This window comes from Vidua chalybeata, chromosome 3, assembly GCF_026979565.1.
Source record: "Vidua chalybeata isolate OUT-0048 chromosome 3, bVidCha1 merged haplotype, whole genome shotgun sequence".
NCBI classification, from domain to species: domain Eukaryota; kingdom Metazoa; phylum Chordata; class Aves; order Passeriformes; family Viduidae; genus Vidua; species Vidua chalybeata.
In genome coordinates, this window is record NC_071532.1 from 76,931,136 (window position 1) to 76,950,936 (window position 19,801).

Consider the following 19,801-nt stretch of genomic DNA (forward strand, 5'->3'; position numbering starts at 1 on the left):
TTCCATAAGCAGCTCATAGACAGGTTTATGCTGCACTGGAAGAAGTCTGACTGCACTTTAATGTTGATACCTGGATTGGTGATTAGGAAAAGATTGTTAAACAACTGGAGTTTAAATACCAGTACAGCTTCATTGTAATAATTTCCCCAAAGGCACATTGGTAATTCTGCTAAATAGAGAGTTTAATAGACTTCAATAATGTGTACTTGTGAGACCTTATACACAAAGGAATAATGCATAAAACATTCATTATTGTAAACTGCTACCTTTGCATGTAGAGAGGAATCTGTTGAAAGAAAATTGTTGTGTTGAGCGTGGCAACATGTCAGAGAGTGTTAGCAGACAGAAGTCATTGTCACCCCCTTGCCTAATTCACTTGGTATGGTTGAAGTTGCATCATTTTACTCAACAGTGAATGAATTATTCGAAGTAGACATTAGTTTATTTTCTGAGAAGCCCTTTGAAAGCTGATGGGCCATGGTGGTTCCAAGAGCTTTGTTTTCTTTGATATGCTGATTTAGTGTCAAGAGAAGAGGTACCTAGTAGGAAGCATAGCATAACCCCATTAAAAAAAAAAGAAAAACGTTGACATTAAAACAACACAAAGCAACCTTAGCAAGTGGCTCTAAGTGAGTTTAGTGTTGTGTTTTGATTTGTTTTCACTGCAGTGCTGCTGATCGCCCTGATAGAGAACAGGTGAGAAGGAAGGAGCAGATGCTTTTGGTAGTACAGTAAGGCATTTATCTCTTTTAATGAGGTAACATCATTAGTGCTGACAAAGTGCTGCAAATCCATACGTGTAATGGACTGCTGCTGTCTTTTAGTAGTGCACACAGGCTGTTGTACTTCTGAGCATTTGAATCTGCTGAATCACAGGTCAGGCTTTATCTCCTGTCTGATGCTGGGTTGCATTTTTTATGGGTTTTGTTGTTTTTTTTTTTTTTGTTTGTTTTTTGTTTGGTTTTTTTTTTTTTGTTTTTTTTTTTTTTTTTTTGTGTTGGTTTATTTTGTTGGTTTTAACCATTTTATTTCCTGTTCCCTCCCCTACCTGCCCCCATTCCACCTTTGCCTTAAATGTCTGGGAACTAAAGCACTCCAGGATATGTGTTGGGGCACAGAAGTGTACCCATTTTCCAAGCATAGGAACTGATTGAAATGTCACATGTCTATTGCAGTGCAAGGACCTTCTCTTTAACTGGGAAGAGTGAGGTTGGTTATATCTCTTTGAGCCTGATTTCTTTTGCCTAAGATGGCTAGAGGTTTTGGGTTGGGTGTTGTTGTTTTGTTTTTTTTTTTTTTTTTCTCCCATTGCCCTCTGCCTGTTTCCTAGAGCAGTGGCATAATGTCATAATGTCAGCCACACTAATTGTGTCAGCCAGTGACACCGATGTTCAGTAACAAAGAGCTGCAGGAAAAGGGAGAGAGGTGGCTGTGGCACTGGACAAGGAGCAGCAGCAGTTGGAGGGAAATCTACAGGTTAGAGCATTCCTCTGTGCAAAATCTGTCACTGTAAAAGTCATGTGCACAGTTGTATTCAAAGTGTCCAGGGGAAGAAATGAGATGTGTGTCAATGGATATTGGGTCCTTTATGTCTCACTTTTCAGATGGTAAGCATTACAGCACACAGCTATAATAGTATGAAAACAAAAAACTTCAACCAAATATATCTAAATTTTAAAAAGCTGGGAGGTTTTAATAATGTCTCTGTTAAAAATTACTTAATAACCCCAGAAGTCCCATCAAAACCTCCACTACAAACAGGCAACGTAACCTAGACATTTGAAGTATGCTGTGTGTTTATCAGAGAGCCACAGAGTGTCACTTGGGCATCCGCGCTGATTCCAGGAAGAGAGCCTGTCGGTAAAAAAGATTCATCTGAATAGATCACGCATACAAGAAAGAAAAAAGTGGTTCCTCTTTCTTTTTTTTATCTGCATGCCCCTCCCATCCTGGGCTTCCCAACACCTGCTTGTGCTGAAAGAACATAAACAGAATTGCAAGATTCCTCAACATTAACTGTTGCCTGACACTCCCAGCTAAACGCTGCAAGGTTATCCCATTTTTCCTCTTCATTATTTTTTCTTGCTCTCTGCCACATATCCAATGAGTCTCTGCAGCATCCTTAGATGGACCTCCATGTTTTTTGTGCTCTGCCATGAACTGAAAATCAGTTGTGTTCATCAGAGTTGAAATGAATCCAGAGCTGGGGGTCTCTCATTGCCCACCTCTGTTATGTTGCCCTCACACTGAGTGGGGGGACATGACTGAGAGCCAAAAGATTCACAGCTGGTAGGTGCACGTACTAGCCCACACTGAAGTATTATCAAGTAGCCACACCACTGAGTGGACGTTTGGGTCAAGATTACATAAAGCTCCATTAATACTTGGAACTTTTATTAAATTTATTTTTTTAACTCTGGAGAGATCCAAGGGTATGCTTCAGTGATGCCCAGTTAGCATTCCCCACTGCTGAACTCAAAGCATCATTCTGCAAAGCAACAATCTCACTAGTGGCTTATTGCTTCCTCATACTCCTGACTGTCTTGAACTGGCAGAAAGTAATGGCCAACAGGTTAAAGAAAAGGTATCGTCTGGAGCAAGCTTTAGGGCTTTTAGAGCTTTTAGATCTTTTTTGGTTTTACACACACACAGACACCCCATTGCTTCTATAAATCATCATTTCTACAGCACATGCCAAAGGTTTTCTGTGCTGTCTTATTCCAACAGTGAAACCAGAGTTCAATTGCCTCTCTTCCAAAGCTGGGATTACAAAAACTTCACACTGTCTCACCCTCCTCTCTTGCTGCAGGCACTCTGGTCCAATAAATAAATACTTGGCCGAGTTTTACTACCCTTTTCCCCTTTAACTAAAACCAAATGCCTTCTGCTTTGTTGAAGGCAAGTCATGGCTACTTCTGTTGCTCCAGCCAGCAGTTTCTCAACCAGCTTGGCCTCTGATTAATTTTTAGTGGGACTGATTAATTTTTAGTGACTCTGAAACAGTTACCAAAACCTTCTGTGATTGATGTATGAAAAGAAAGTAACATTGTCCAGGGTCCTTAGGGAGAGAAAATAGCTGTTCATACCCTTTCCCAAGACTACAGATGACCCAACTTCGCTCTCATTTCTCTAATAAAACTGGGATCAAAGTGTTGGGATGGAGGGCAAAGGGTTTGACAAATACACAGGTGATAATATGACAGGCTTCTGTATTAAGGTTATCTACACCTTTTTTATTTTCTTTTTTGTGGCCAGTTTATTAAAAATATTTTAGTATTTGGTATCACTTCTCAAGAGGAGAAAGTGCTGGTCTGCTTTTCAGTATTGTTTCAGGGCAGACTTAGAGGTGATGCAGCCATGGGCTTGGCTGCTTGTGAGGCTTGATGCTTATTTCTCATAGGAAGTATGGGGCAAAGCCCTGATAGAGAAGGGCTGCGTGTCAGCAACTGCAGCACTGGTGGGCCAAAGTGTTTGCCTGGCTTTCCTGGGTGGTCGACTGGCTCGTATGCAGTATGGAAATAGATCTTTTGGAATGTGAAACCCTGCCTTCTGCATTTCTCCCACAAGTATTTTATAGTTTTGACTGGCATGTGCAAAGGAAATGGAGAATAATAGAAGAAAAAAATTATATAACACTTCAGCTGTGCTTCCTTTCCATACCAAGGTTTTGCATTTAAAGTAAAAAGACCAGTCTTGTGTTGTTGCAGAAGTCTTTTTTGAAAGTTTAGTGAAAAGTTCTTCTGGTAAATGAGTAAAGATTTCTTCCTCCTGAAACTTATCTCCAGTTTAGATAGTGGATGTGCGCAGAGAAATGGAATCTGATTCCTGATTTTGCAGAAATAGGTTGTGAAGGGACCTTGAGTGTTTGGAGATTTTCTTGGTTTTCTTTCCTTTCTAGTAAGGATGTCATAAACCAGTAAGTATCCAGACTTTTGTACGTCTCATACGTGAGAAGGAGGATGCTCTCTCAGTGTGGCTGCTATCTACTAACTAGCTTAGTGGTCATGGCTCTCAACATTTGGTGTAATGTAGAAGTAGCATAGCTTTTAGACAAGTCCTTGCCAGTAGGACTCCTTTCTCCCCCAGGTTCAGCTGAAGAGCATGGAAAAGACAGCCTGCAGAGTCCCTGGGAGATCCAACTTTGGCCCAGCTGTGAATCAGCCATTTAAGGCTGAGGATCCTCTGTACTGCCAGAGGAGTTGCCTCCCTATAACAAACAAAAGGATCTTTGCCTTGGAAGTGAGAGTTTAAAAATACACAATCATGCAGAAGGGGCACTGCACACCTATGTTAAAGCAGTAGTGCAAGAGTGTGGGGGGTGAATGAGCGTGTGTGAGTCAAATAGAAGTGTTTGCTTTTCCCCCAGGTCTGCCTTAGGAGGTAGCTTCGTTGTCTAAGGACATGGTCCTGGTTTTGTGAGGAATGCCTGAGGGCTCAAGTCACTTAGCTTCTGAGCTTTGTAAATCTAGCTATAAGTGTTCTGCTGTTTGCAAGGAGCCTTGCAGTTCTCTGGTGGGAATACGTGTAAAAAGTATTCATATAAAATGTACCCCTGCCTTTGCAATGGCTTTCAGATTAAAGATCTGCTTTGTTAACTCGATGCCTCCTTAGCCTGCTTTGTCAGCACTGAACGTGCACTGAGATGCTTCCCAGTGGCTTATAGCTCTTGGTTTCATCTAGCAAGAACAATCTATAATCCAGGGGTGTACAGGTAAGTGAGCTCTTGAGAGGTTTGTGGAAAAGGAATGACACATTCAACATGATACATGGAGAAGGTGAATATACTAACAGTTTCCCATTGTGTTGTGCTATTCTGTTTTGAAAATTGTGCCTTCCAGTTATCCTCTCAGTAGAACAAGGCCCTTCTCTTGGAGGAGCCCAAAAAGTGTACACTTAATTGCTTTACAAATGCTGTGAAGTCTTGGAATGCAATCTAGCCATTGCTCATTGACTAGCCGAACCTATTAAACCTGGGCAGCAAGCAGGACTGAGTTGTCCGCCCTTGATTGCAGGCAGCTAATGGAGCTGTGGGAGCAAGCTGGGACTGCAGAGTGGAATTGGCAGTAAACTCCCAGCAACCCTCCCTGTTTTGAACTTGCCCTACACTTGCCCTACCTCCACTACACGTAGGTAGTACACTACCCTACACTCCATTTAGACTTCTGGCTTTGAGACAGATGATTTCAGAGCAGTGAGGAGGGGAAGGCAGTGCATGGAAAGCATTGTCTTCCCAGCTATGTTAGCTTTGATCAGAAGTTAAAAACGAATCAGAATTCAAATGGCACTGGTAATTTAACATTCAAACCTGCAGAAGCAGAGGGATTTGTCATCTGGCCATGGTTAGCTTTGATTATTGATTGGTACTCATGCAGATGGTTCCATTACATAACACCAAACAAAAAAAAATTGCCCAAACAATGTGACTTGGCATCTCCTCAGTGTTTTTTAGCTCGGAGGGAATCAGCTGATCTTACAAAGCCCATATAGAGATGGTTTGGAACCCATGAAGCGCGTCCTGTCTTGCAAAACAGCATGGTAGCGCTTTCTTGCATCTTCACACCACTCTAGCAGCACAGAAGAAAACAAAATTCAATAAATGTTGAGATTTTGGTGGAGTTTTTTTTTGTAGTAGCTTGAAATAAAATGAGGATAGGTGGGATTTTCCCAGGAAACTTGAAGTGTTTAACCTTTTAAACATCTCCTCAACTGGAGATGGGTACAGCCCTCGCTATGTAGCGTTTACCTCTAGAGCATTCTTGGCACTGTGCCGGAGCATTGTTTCAGATGAGCTTGAGCTGCTGTCTGAATTGCCAGGATCTCATCCTTCAGCACTCACATGCCTCACATCCAGTTGTACTTTGTGCCCAGCCTTATTTACCTTGTGGGTTTTGCCAAGATCACAGCTTGGTGGTGTGGCTTCGGGCCCAGTCAGACCATCTGTCAAGAAGAAGGGGAGGAGAAGGTAGTGGTTTTGACATGTTGCTTGAAGAAGCACATGTCCAAATGTGCTTTGAAATCTCTGTTCTACTTGCTTGTTGAATACTTTCAAGGTGCTGTGTATTGTGGAATATTTTTCTGTTGTGCTGCCTTACTTTCCCTGTTGTGGAGAGATCGTTTCATTTCTAGTCTGGATTCGTACATTTTGTTTGTGCTGCTGGCAGATCTTATCAACACCCACTTTTCACTGATATTTAAACTTTAAAAGATAAAATAAAAATCTTTGGTGTCATGGAACACTGACTTGCTTGTAAAATAGTTCTATATACTGGAGATGCTATTTAAAAATATTGTAGGAGTCTAGTAATACATTAGCATTTTATGCATTTCACTCTGAACAGTCCCAAAGTGCTTAAACTCTAGTGCACACATGCAGCCCTGTGGAGATGCAGTTCTCAGGACAGGGGCTGTAAACCAGCCCCTGCATTTGCTGACGGAGGGATGGGTGCAAACAGCTTCAAGCGAAGCATCCAGAATAAACTGCCTTCTGGAGGAAAATGCCATGTCTAGGTGTACAACTCCCAGGAGTTCAGCTCAGGATGCTGTCAGATCCCCACCCTGGGATCATGAAGCTGAGTGTGGAGCGGGACCCCCTTGGCCTGAGTTGCCCTGGATTTTGTCACAGCCTCAGGAACAGCCCCTGACCAGCGAGCTCCGTGTTAAGAGCCTGTTGCCTTTGGCAATCCTCACTGGACTAACAGCAAGTCACTCCTTTGTTTGTCAGCAGCTAGAATGGAGCCACGCTCCAGCAGCTGTAGCCTGGGCTGGGCGTGGTGGGTTTGCCGAGGCCATGCACGGGAGCAGCGTGCGGGCAGGCAGCTGCCACGTGTCCTTTGGTGGCTGAGGATTCCTTACAAAGTTGTTGGGACGCTGTGTGTGCAAAACACATTTCTTTGCGTCATCCTAGGTATCCTTCAGCCTATTTTATATTTGTGTCCCTTAGAAACCAATGTGTGAGTTGATCTCAGATTAGCTATTCTAGACATAGCTCAGCAGAGGGGAGATGTAGAGCTGTAGTGTGAGGACAGAAAAAAACATTTTCAGATTATTTTGAGACAGCAGTTACATCATTCTGGGAAATTCAGCCTTGCAAAAGCTAAAAAAAACTAAAATTCAAGCTCTTATAATGTTAAGCAGAACTAATACCGTGGTGTGTTTTCTGGTTATCATTTCAAAACCTCTGTGACATTTTCTCTGAATGTTCCCATACAGGCGCAGTTATTCACGTGTGAGACTCTCAGGAGCAGCTGGGTGGGGGGGAACAGCAACCTCATTGGTGTGTAAGAGAACTCCATCTTCCAAAAAGAATTACATTGTGGCCAGCTGTGATGTCACAGTTCAGGGTTCAATGAGTTCGCAGCAGCCACCGTCTGATGTTTTTAACCAAGCATCATAGCCTGTGCTCCTTTTTAATTCTTTAAAGGAAATTAACCAAATAATTATTTCAGTTTTAAAATACATCATGTCTAAAACAGAAAATAAAAAAGGAAAAAAAACACTATTTTTTTTCATTTGGCATGACTCTGTTAGATGGAAAGAACCTTTCAATCTATTGAGTTGGGAAGTAATTAATCTTGGGAGTGTGAGATGAGTTATAATCTTAATGTCACTTTACAATTGCTAAAATAGGCCAATTTTGTCCTTCGCTAATCCATGTAAATCCCTTTGATTTAACAGTGTTGTATGGATGAAAATAATAAATGCTGCAGCCTATGTAAAAGCCTACAGAGCACATTGTTTGATGAAGCAGCCCTCCCTCTTGTACACTAGAACGCCACTACCAAGTGCTGGCACGAGCCAGAGCATCACCTGCAGCTGTTGCTTTTTTCAGATGTAGCTGGTGAAGCACAAACCCTGTCATTTCTCTAGATTCAGCAGAATATCTGTATGTGCCGTTTGTCAGTATGTTTATAGCAAAAAGGCTAAGAACAGAAAATATTTCTAGGGATAGTAAAACCTACTTTAAAAGAAATGAGAGGCTTTAAAAGCTTATACAAATCTTGAAAGACACAAAAGGGCTAGACTGAACATTGCCATTTCAGTCAAATTTAGAACCTCCACCTACTTAAACAGGAACACGTTTAGGTCAGCGTTTTGTGCTTGGCAAAGTTGTCTCCCTCATCTCCTTCAGAGCATTTCTGACTGTGATTTAGGTGTAGGGGGGAGGGAAATGCTTCCAGGCTGAGACTCGTAGCTAAATTGTCATACCAAGATAATCTGTTGATTCCCACTGAAGTGGTGTAGATGGATAGGCACTGAATTCTGAAATCTGCTATTCACTGTAGGCTTGTGCACAGTTATTCATTTGGAAGCATTCAACCAAGGGATCCAAAACCTTCTGAGTTTTAAACCATTTTCCCAAACCACAGCAGCAAATTCTAGTTGCCTGGGTTGATCTTGCTTTGTTTGTGTGTTTCAGCAAGATTCAGAGAGGTTGTGTCAGTTGATCTATATGCAGTTTCTTGCATTTGTCAGGTAAGTGGAGCAGAAATATGGTTTCATCCTTTCTCCACCCCTTCTTTCATTTAATGAAATGGGAAATGTTGAAGCTACTGGAAACCTTGATGTGACATTTCTAAATGCAGTGATGCTGTCTCTTAAATTTGGGTCCTGTAAGCAAATTGCAAACATCAGGAGCTGCTGTATAGCTGGTCTTCAGTGCTGTTGTTTTATGATGTTGATAAGGAATAAGTGATCAGACTAATATATATTTTAAAACAGATGATGAAAAGTGCATTCCTGGCAGATTATATTAGCGGTAAAGGTGTTGGTAAATCTCTCCATTATTATAAAGGATCCTGATTTTGAGTCTGCTGACAGAGGACTTGGGATAATGGGAGATAGCATTGCGATTTAGGATATCTTTAACCAGATCTGCATCTTGAGAGCAGAGGCTCCAAGACGACTGCAGCTGGTGCAGCTGTGATTGCGGTGTGAACGTGGGCGTCTCGTAAGTCAGATGAGTCTCCCGGGAATTAACGCTGGCGCTCTGTCTTCCATGAAAGCCCCATGTGCTCACCCACGTTGATATGTACGGCTGTCGCCTACCTGCTAATGAGCAACGGAACAAAAATGTTCTGCAAGGAAGTCTTCCCTTGGCATTCTTCCCCCAAGTATTTCTTCTTCTGTCTGCTCAACAGGTGCTGAAATGGAAGACAACAGATTTACAGAAGTGGAGGAGTTTAACTAAGGCGAAAGTGGCCCTGTGTCCTCCCTGGGGTTCCCACGTATCTCAAAGTTCTTGCTTTTGGGAACAGGGGTTGGAGCTCATTGCAGTTTGAGCTGTTGCTTCAGTTCTTGCCTTTCCATGCCTGCACTTAATAAAATCAAAAGCTGAGAACAAACCCAGTCTCAATGGGTTTGACGACAGCTCAGCTTATCTACAAATATTATTAAAACACGCTCCATCGAAGAGGTGCAATTATCAGGATATAGAAACAAAATTGCAGCAGTCATGCACAGAATTGTTGTCTAGCCATTAGGACACTAAGCAAAGAAAATCAGGTATCACAAAATTGAAATTCACAATCAAAGCAAATGAAGCAATATTGTTATTACTCAGGGCAACAGAAGCTAGCTGTCCTCTTGGGAATCTGAAATAGTCATTTCAGTCTTCCTTCAAATTTCTCTTTGCTTCCTCTGAGACCTACTAGCCACAGATTTTTCAGACACCTGTATATACTCAGACACCTGCATTTGGCTTGTAAAAAACTACACTGGAAGTTCTTTCCTGGACCCTTGATGTAGGGAGTTAGTGCAAACAGGTACCAGCCATGTCCTGTATCCTCCTGCTGGTCACTCTTTCTCAGTGGGAGGTAACTCCACAATGTGATGGCACAGATTGTGTAGGGGTGTTGCTTATGTCATTTTAAAGTCTGGATTTGAACAAATGGATTCCAGCCTCTTTCTGTTTCAGAAACACAGCTCATTTTTTTTATGCTCTGTACTTTCAAAAAAAAGAAAAAAAAGTATTTTTTGGGGAGAAATGATGTACCAGATAACCATAAATGGTAAAAATTGCATAACTTTTCTCAAAGTTATACACTAAAACAGAACTTCAACCACCAAATTTTAATTAAACTCACCTTACAGACACTAATTGTAGTATATACAGCCTTTATATGTATATAAGCTGAGGCACAAAGTAGTTGCTTGGGGTTATACAAGAAAGTTTTTAACACAGCCCAGGTCCCTTGTGGTTTGCTTTCCATAGCTGTTTATTACAGTGTGTTAACATGAAGAGGTAAAATGCAGATTCTTTGTCTTTTTTAAAGCAAGCTATATCTTGGTTACACTTGCTCAGACTGTATTTGTACTACTCGAGAACTTGTTATCTGCAAATATTATTAAGATACCTCTGGGTATCTTATGTTCTCTGAACATACCTTCTTTGTCTTCCCTGTTTCTGTCTTCCATTATGATGAAAAGACTACCACTTATTTCCCAGTATCTCAGAAATAGCTTTTTTTTGGTCTCATTTTTTAACCAGAAAACTCTCTTTTACCCCAAACCATGGTTTTTTGCTCTTCCCTCTCCTCACCCCATCTCCCACCCCATTTGGCTGGTGCCAAAGATGACACCCTCAGTGTGTCAGAGCAATCTCTAACATCCTGATTTGGCTTCCTCATCTCTCTTTTGGTCGATAGTTACCCCACTACAGTTTTGCTGTGGAAAAGTGATTTAGCAGGTCCCAGGTACTGGCCCCCTGGGTTAAATTTCCTTCCTCTCTGTAGAGTGTGTCTCCCTGAACAACCGAGCTTTTTGCAAGGATGAGCAGCTGTTCTTTTCAACACTGCTGGCCCATTTTGTCTCTCCCTCTAACCTGACTTTTGAATGTTACTATTTCAGGTCTGTGGCTTGACCATTCAAGTACAAAGTCTGCTCTTCCCTTACAGTTTACCCATTGTCAGGTCCAAAATTACTGTGTCACATGTAGCTAACATCTCTCATGTGAGGCAGTAAAAATTGTTGGCAAAATTATTTTAATTCTTCATCTGCTGAACCAAATAGCACCGTAAGTGTAGAAAAATATGAACTGGTTCAGTAGCCAAAAAAAAAAAAGAATTATGATTTTTTTTCTCTCCCAGCTCTGGTAGGTGTGAAATTTCTGTGTTTCACCAAATTTATGGAGGCCTAATGTGAACCTGCATAAGATTCAGGCGGTGATAACTACTAACCTATTAGTGTGCTGGGCATGAGGGAGGGAGGCAATGCAAAATGTCATGCAGAAAAAGGTATGAACAGTTTACATCAGCTCTGGAGACAGAACATAGCCATTTCTGAGATGTAAGATGTGGTTTCTTTTTTAAGCCAGGTATTGAAATGGCTGCTGTTACAGTAAAATGTGAGTATCCGGAATCTTTTCATCTTGCAGCATCCTTATCAAGTAGAATGTAAGTGACAGGAAAACTGCTGTGCTCCTATAGCAGCTGCCAGTGCACGGCTACCACTTGAACCCAGAGGCCAAATCAAGGCTTCAACTGACCTTGCTGTGGGCAAGGTTTTAGAGTCTCATGGCCCAAAGCAAATGGGTCAAACGTTGTGGTTGTGATGAAAAGCAGTGATACAACACTCTGTGGTTGGGGTTCAGCTGTCCTTGTAAAGAGGCAAATTAGAGGAAGATGGCAAGGTAGCTGTTCCAGCAAAGTTCTTGCCAGGTAAATAGCAGATTCTGTCTTGGGTGAAATTATATGACCTGCTTTGGTGAAAGCTGTGAGCCAGGCAAGACTCTGAAGAGTTCTTTAGGGAAAGGTTTGGAAAAAAAAAACTAACCACAGAAAGTAGGTTTCTGGAACAGTGAAATAAAGGCTGCAACAACAAAAGAGATGCAGGTGAAGGAAATGGAGGAATAAAGTAAAATCCTTTGAGTAAGGAAACTGTCTGTGACCAGGAATTGATGAAGAGCAATCTTAAGAATGAAAACAAAGCTATAATATATTCATGAAGCACGATGATGATAACTCAGAGGGAGTAGCATTAATTATGACTTCCACAGCAGAAAAATAGCTTGTAGACTGGGAACCAATTAGTGGTCGATTGCTCTGAACTAGATTTCAAACGCAGTACATGAAATGACAATTACACAGTATTACCAACAGACAACTACTGCGATGAGATAAGAGCTGTCAGCAGATTTGGACCAAATTCCTTACCTGACATCTGCTTACTAAAAAGGAGACTTCTTTCTTGGGGTTAGGGCCAGTGACAGAACAGAGGAATTAATGGCCAAATGTCATCTTCTGTCTCCAAAGTAATAATGTGGGGCCTGGCAGAGGTCTGCCTGTTCTCTGTGCTCTTGGTGATGCCTGGACATAGTGTAAAAGTGTCCCCACAGCAACTGGTGGAATTGTTGTGGTCTGAGTTTATTGGAGACAAACACAGTTTTTATCTTCAGCACATCTTAGTGTGCAATAGAAGTGATTATGTTTTGTGATGATAAAAAAAAAACAAAACAAAACAATTGCAGGAGAATTAGTAAGAAGAATTAGTAAATTAGTTTTATAACTTAAGTGAACATGCCATATGTTGCTAACTGGTTTGCAGCTGAGCAATCCCAGACAGTGGACTTTCCAAGGATGAAAATACCAGAACCAACATTGGATATTTGAATGCATCCATCAAAATCACCAGGAAAATCAGTTTCAGAACAAGAATAGAGGTCCCAAGAGAAATAGAAAGATAGCCTTGCCCAAGAAGCTGATGTAGCTCCTGAAAAAGCTATTCCCTTTGCTCAACAGGCCAGGTTCTACCAGCCAATTGGCCTGTCTGAGGTTAGCAAGTGAAAGCTATTTAGTGACAGGAGAAGGATGATGATGGTGGGAGGAGCACTGTGACTTTGCCAAAGGAACTGAAAATCCCAAAGTAGAGATTCTGTCTCATAGCACAAAGGCAGATGTGAAGAGCTATCTAAAACCACAATTTGGAGTAGCTGGAGGTAGAGATCATTGTTGCATTTTCCATTGAAAAATGGTTGAATGAGTAGTTGCTGAGTTCTTCAAGAAATACAAGAATACAAAAAAATTAACATAATCCAACTAATACAAAGAAATTGCATTTCAGATAAAGTATTTCAGAAAGGTGATGCAAACTATTGCAAAAGTTGAAGAGAAGACCTGTTCCTTTCACTGCATCAAAAATGAAAAAAACCCAAACCAAAATGAAGAATGGAGATTCTAATTTATTTCTCTTACAGCTTCAGCTCAGACATTTCAATTAGGAAGATAAAGCAATGGCCTGGTTCTTGGATGGCCTCTGCTATCCAGATTTTTGAGAGCCTCCTCCTCCCTGGCTTGAGGCAGATCACCTGCCAGTTTGATGCAGTTCTTTGTTTGGAGCTCTTGGTGAGAATATGTTTATTACCTTTTTTGGGAGACTATTGTTTTCAAGTATGTATTTATAATGGCTGTGAAGTCACTCACAAGCCTGAGCCATTGAAGCAAGTAGGGAGCTACATGAGTGGTTCATCATGGATAATGCTGGTGTAAAACCAGCGTGCATTCTGTCATTGAGTGGATGGTGACATGGCCAAGTCACCATAAGAAAAAGTACAGCTGGATGTAGTATAATGAGCTGTTGCATCAGTTAGATCCGGCATCCTGAGCATGGGATGCTTAAGTGGCAGTTCAAAAAACATGTAAGAAAAGACTGTCTGGCATTGCAGGGCTAATAATTATTTAAGGAAACAAATCTCAAGAGACCTTTTGCAAATTCCTACTGAAGCATTGTATAAAAAGGCAAAGGAATACAAGGAATGAGTCAATTTACATGTCTTGGCAGAGACACACCAACCAGGGGGGAAGTCCAAAAGGAAATGTCACCAACTGGCAAGGCAACAGCTGCGTTTACCAACTTAAACAAAATTAGTCATTGAAAATACAAATGTGAAGACCAAACTAGGAGTCTTCCACTCAGATGTTATTTCCATCATAACATGTGGATGTGAGTATTGGAAACTCACCAGAGGCAAAGACATTTCATGCTTCCAGAGGTAAATACCTGGGGAAAATACTAGGCAACAGAGGGAGTGAATGTGTTACCAATGCAAAGATCTGCCACTTCCTCACCAGTGTGTCCCCCAAGTTCTCCAGGGTAAGCAATGGAAACATTGGGTCGTGTGCAGTGAGTGGAGCCAGCAATCCTGTCTGAGCAGATGGGCTCTCAAGCAGCTGGAGAAACATGCAAATGGTCAGACCAGATATCGCCTGCAGTGTGAGCACTTACTGGCACTCAGTGATACAGAAAAACTGCAGAGAGTGGCTAAAGATTGGCACAGACTTTGGAGTCACATTGGCTCCCAGAGCAACATCTGCAGGTGCAAGAAGGCTTTGGGGGGAAAAGTTCCTCTTAGTACCCCTGGGGGAGTGGTGGCGGGGAAGGTGTGCTTACATGGGTTTTTCTCCTTTAAAGATCTAGACTGTTTAAAGTTAGGTTGCTGAGAGGAACCAGAGCTTCCCAGTGACGGCATTTCTGGCTCAGGCTGCAGAGAGCTGCATTGCATGGACAAGCCAAGAAATCTGTCATCCCTGGTCTAGTGTGCTTTTGCTGTCTGACCTCAAGGAAACCACGCGACCTCACCAGCTCTCCAGAGCTCTCTGACCACAATACTGTAAGATTTTAATTAGAAGCAGTGGACAGTACACTACTTTTTCTAGTTTCACAAGCTGTCCTGAGGGGCTAGTAGGTGAAGTAAGTTTCTGTGGAAATGGAAAAAAAAACCCATGTGTTTCACACTCTGCATTGAGAATAAAGAAGTTGCTTGTAACTTTATTTATAGATAAATATTTACATGGTGTAAGTGTGGCTACAGATTGTCTTCAGAGATGAAGGGTAGCCCTTAGCTTTGTACTGTACGTACAAAGTGCTTGTATATGATACTTAATACAATTTTGTGAGTTTAGTTCAGCTGGTGTTTTAGATGATGGCTGTTACTAGAGTAAAAAAAATGTTTAGGTTCCGCACTGGACTGTTTAGTCCAGTTTGTAGAACATAGGGACAAAAATAACATCCCATGCTGGTTTTTAATCAATAGTACAAATAGATTCTTCAGTTATTAATTCTTTATAATTCTGGTTCCTGTAGGCATACCCTGCTTTCTTACAAAAATGACCAGACCCTATTCATTCCTCTTACTTTTATCACTGCATCTTAGCACCTTGTCAGGGCTGAAGCAGTTTGTGCCCCTCTTGCTGGGCCAGTTGTGCTACCTCCCTTCTGCTGCTTCTCTTTTGACACCTACGCTGAGGGACAGCCGTCAAATTCCTAGTGGTGGTGTCACCTGCCTATTGGATAAGAAGCCGATTTTTCAGGGAATTAAAAATTGAAGGCAGTAAAGACTGATTCTATCATCTGCTCATGCTTTTTCAGCCAAGCTCTTACTACTTCTCATTCAGCCTAATTTTGAAAGGTTGAGGTGAGAAGATCCCAGCCCTGTGCCTAGGAAGACTGTTCTAGCACCCAAACCAAAGCTTACTGCTGTGTTTGCAGTGAGAATCCCAATGTCTTTCTCCCATATTTAAGCTTGCTTTTTCATTTGCAAATGCCTCAAAGGCATTTATTACTATTTAGCACGACCAGGTGGTATCTAGCCAGGTTTAGCCCTTTCAGTTCTTCCCCTGTAGGCTTGTAGGATAGCTGTGGCTCCTGAGCACTACAAATCTAGGACCAAGCATCTCTTTTGAGGGTTTGCTTTCAGCTGCCCTGTTTCATGCAGCTGGCCCCCTCTGCAGCAGCAGGGTGAGCTGTGGCAGTAGGTGCAGACACACCTGCACGCTTCACATGATACCATCTTTTTGTGTCTGTAGCCAGGTGACAAAGTCACCTATTTGCAGGGGGGAGCTAAGCCATGCATTTTACCTCTGAGAACTGGTAGGCAACACAAGCAGCTCAGTAAAGACACCCACAGTGCTTTCCTGAGCTGGTGGCGTGAGTTATGCTGCCATCCCTCCCCAGAGATGCTCAGAAAGCAGGGTGTGACCTTGGGAGCATGATCAAGGATCCCCTTTCCAACCACATCGAAAAGCTGTCTATCTAAAATTATTCTGCTCCCTTTTGAAAACAGTCTGCTAAGTGAGGCTGCAGACATTAAGGACAGCCACTATCCACGCCAAGGAGCTCATCTGGATTGCATTTAAGAGGGAGTTTCAGATGAGTAAAACCTAAATGAACACAAGATCTGCTGTATTTGAAATTTTAACATCAGCAGACATCAGAATACAGACTGGAAGCAAACCCTGAAGGTAGGTTGGGATGCAGCAGAGGCCTGTTGCCAGAGCTTGGGCCTTGCTGTGGGAGCAGATCTGATTGCCCAAGGGCTTCCTTGGCCAGTGCCCTGTGGAGCCCCAGGAGCATCTGGCAAGGCTGTTTGGTGGTTTCTGCAGGGAGCTTCACTAGCAGGATCTCAGCTGGAATCCCTGTAAAGTAGTAGCCAGCCTCATTGGGAGCACTTTCCTTCGCCCGTGACCCAGTGTGGATGTGAGCAGCACTGCCTGCCCAGGCTGGGCTGGATCAAGTCATCTGGGCCCCTCGCATAAGTGGTTGCGGACACGTCCCCAGAACAAAGTCATAATACAAATGGATTGTGGCAGCAGGGATGGAGTTCAGGAGGAATTAGCCTTTGGGATATTTTATCCTATTTTTGAAGCATGAATTGTTGGTAAACCAGAGCTAACATTCATAATCTGCAGCAAGAAGCAATATAAAGCAGCTGCAGCCCCGCTGCTGGTGCCTGGTGTTGTATTTCTCCTGCTGTTCTCTGCAGACTGGCTGTTGCTGTGGCCATCCTTCCCAGGGGCTTGGGGTGCACTGAGGACCCCAGTTCAGCTGGAGTTGGCAAAGCAGCTGCAACACTGCTGTGAGTGACACAGGTCTCCTTTGCCCAGGAGACCAGACCCAGCTCTCCTGCTGCCAGGCCCCTTTGAGCTGGAGTTTGTCCGTGTGCAGGTGGCCACAGTGGAGCTCTTAGTCCCTTCCCTAGGCAGCAAAGGGTTCATTCACCACCTCGAAGATGGGTTCCTGCAGTGGTGTGACATGTGCCCTGGAAGGGACTGTCACTTTGCATTGACAGTAAAGGGAATCTGGAGAGCTGGCTGCCGCAGCTTTAAGTTTCTACCTTGCATCTGAATCAGATGGAATTAATCCTTTTGTAAACGGCTGGGGTGATTAAGCGTAGAAGTAACCAGATAGTCGACAGCAAATTAGACAATATTTCACTTTGTAAGATGTCCTCTTTATGTGAGTGTAGCTATCAGCAGAGCTGGAGAGGTGGGTGTGAAAGGCATGGTAAAACTGAGATTCTTGTCTCTTTAAGTCATGATGCTTGATAATAGTGTTTATTAACTGGCAGAAGCTTAAGTATCTGTGGAGGTCTTGCACATTTTGACAGAGAAAAGTGTTGTACAAATTAATAGGGAAGTTCTCTATATTAATTTCCACAGGAATATCATAGGTAGCCTTCTGTTTGCACCTATCCATTTCAAGATTGCATCAGGAATAACTGGATATTCAGTTCAAACTTCTAAATTTGAAGACGGTTTTTATAAGCTTTGAGCCATAGGTTTTATCTTCTTCTGCAAAATGCTATGAAAACGTTACAAACAAAACTGTAGCTCTTCATGGCCCCAGCTTGATTTTCATGCATTGGTTAACTTACTTCTTGTATTCTTCTTGTTGAAGACAGGAGAAAGAGCATCAAAGATATTTTCCTTTGTATGAAACTATACCTCTGCTGTGGCTAAGACCGTAAGGACTTCTCACTTTCAACTGGTTTCCATGTCCTTTAATCTCTCACAACTCCACATGTCTTTTTGCATCATCTCAAACTGATTAGATAAAAAATGAAAAGTTTAGTTGGAAATTACAAGTACTGAAAAGTGTCATACTCTTTGACTGCCTTGCTTGCATGAGGCAGTGGGTGGGAAGGAATAAAAACGTACCTTAATTATACAGTCTCTCTGTTTATTTTCACAGCTGTAGCCTTGCTGAAATGTGCAGCAGACATCCTAAATCCACCAAGCAGGGTCCCTGTGTGTTGCACCTGCCAGTCCTACAATCTTGGTACCAGTTGGGGAGGCATGTGTGGCTGAACAATGCAGGAAGACTAAAGAGGTTTATCCCATTAGAAATAAATTACAGTGTAGTGTAGCATGAAAATGATGTGTCAGTGAATACAGAACATAGGATTACCTTCTGTCTCTTCCCTTTATCACAGATAACAGCAGCAGGATGGGAAGGAGATTTATATTGCACTTATTTGAAGCTGACCAAGCAATTTAGATGAGATGAAATAGGGATTTTATTTCTGGATAGAAGAATGTGTGCTTGCTAAAATGCCATTAATTGCTTTATTATTTAAAGCCCAAATTTTATCCAGCAATTTGTTGGTCTCCTCTTTTTTTTCCAGTGAAAATAATTCACCATGGAAAGATTATTCTGTCAAAAAAGATGATGAACCTACTAATAAATTAAGTTAAAAGAAGCTGAACTTTCAATTCAGCTTCTGTTTTCACCCCCCCTTCTCTCTCTTAAGTACTGTGTGCATGTGTGAATTTCAATAAAAACAATAGTGGCTTAGCTAACTATGCAGCAAATTGCAGCAAATACCACTGCAGCACTGGAATCATGGGCATCTCCTTGCATGTTGGGAAGATTTTGTCACATATAGATCCAGGGAGCTTAGGAGAGCTCCTAGCCTCTCCTGGAGGCAGAGGCAGTCACCAGGGTGGACCAGTCCTCTCCAGGACCAGTGCTGAACTCTGCTGCTACTCCTCTGCCCTTGTTATAAAAATGCCATGTCAGCTTCTTCCACAAGCACTGTCCCTGTTTGTCAAACTTACCTGCTTTAGCTCTTTCTTGGTTTTTTTAAATCAGTCTCTTTGCAATCTCTTTTTGCTCCTGTCAGTGCAATTTTGTGTTTCTTTATTTGGTTCCTCCATTACCCTACCAATAGCAGGCTGGTGGCCAATCTCCATCACCCAAAGCTATGCTTTTCCTCCTAGGGCTTCATGTCTGGAATTTGCCCTGCCAATATTAACCCAATGCTTGCCCATGGCTGATTTATTTGCCATAAAGGCAAATTGAACCCAAAGGAGATGTGCCTCCATGCAAATCAGTTTTCTTGTACAAGCACTGCTTGCAGGAATGGTCACTTGTGTATCATGCCCAAAGCACAAGCTTTGGCATTTCTGCTTTGCCACAGGCTGAAGATTAAGAAAGATTTGGAGCTTATGAGGTGAGCAGATCTCTGTACTGTTGGCTTGCTTGAGTCACTTTAGAGTCCTTTGAAAGCATTGTTTGCTTCAGTTGTGGCCCCAAGGATTTCCTTACATCCAAGGGGGAAAAGAAGAAGGAATGTGGATGTGTTTTCTGAAACAATGTGATAATTAGTTTTACTTAAAAAATAATAGCTGTTCCATGGAAAAGGGGCTTTAAGGCCATTTCTTGTATCTTTCACTTCTTCACAAATAGAAGTAATTCCAAGATTATATATATATATATAAAGTTTCATTATTGCTGTTTCCTTGTGAGACAGAGTATTGCTCTCTGTCTTGATCAATGATTAAAGCTGCAGTGAGACCCCTGAATTGACAACAATTCTGTATCATTTGTGTCACTATCGATAGGGAAGAAGAATATCTTTTACAAAAACTACTTTTATCACAGACGTGTAGACATGAATTTATAGCTTCAGTTGTGCCTCCAAGAGAGCAGCTGTGAAAGTGAGATAGAAAGCTGGATGAAAGAGCTGGCAGGAAGAGTAAAACATAGCAGGGGACTGCAGGAGGGGATAACACCTGGAAACATCTGTTGG

The 19,801-nt window shown here is 42.1% G+C and overlaps 1 protein-coding gene and 1 long non-coding RNA gene across 2 annotated transcripts in view; one reads left to right on the forward strand and one right to left on the reverse strand.

The window, feature by feature from the left end:
- BACH2 (BTB domain and CNC homolog 2) overlaps positions 1 to 19,801 on the forward strand; it is a 180,548-nt gene that overhangs the window by 53,549 nt on the left and 107,198 nt on the right. The gene's annotated exons all lie outside the window — the stretch shown is intronic.
- On the reverse strand, positions 5,421 to 6,827 carry LOC128786203 (uncharacterized). The gene is made up of 3 exons (XR_008430207.1): positions 6,555 to 6,827; positions 5,879 to 5,937; positions 5,421 to 5,564 (listed from the first exon to the last, which is right to left on the reverse strand). It is a non-coding gene; the product is annotated as an uncharacterized LOC128786203 (long non-coding RNA).